Consider the following 344-nt stretch of genomic DNA (forward strand, 5'->3'; position numbering starts at 1 on the left):
GTGGGTGCATGCATGAACGGGTGCATGCATACATGGGTGCGGTCATGTCTGGGTACATGCACATGTGGGTGCATGCACGAACGGGTGCATGCACACATGGGTGCAGTAATGTCTGGGCGCATGCATACGTGGGTGCATGCATGAACGGGTGCATGCATACATGGGTGCAGGCATGTCTGGGCACATGCATACGTGGGTGCATGCATGAATGGGTGTGTGCACACATGGGTGCAGTAATGTCTGGGCGCATGCATACGTGGGTGCATGCATGAACGGGTGCATGCATACATGGGTGCGGTCATGTCTGGGTACATGCACATGTGGGTGCATGCACGAACGGGTGC

Source organism: Condylura cristata, unplaced genomic scaffold (genome assembly GCF_000260355.1).
Source record: "Condylura cristata isolate star-nosed mole 26May11 unplaced genomic scaffold, ConCri1.0 scaffold00010, whole genome shotgun sequence".
Lineage (NCBI taxonomy): Eukaryota > Metazoa > Chordata > Mammalia > Eulipotyphla > Talpidae > Condylura > Condylura cristata.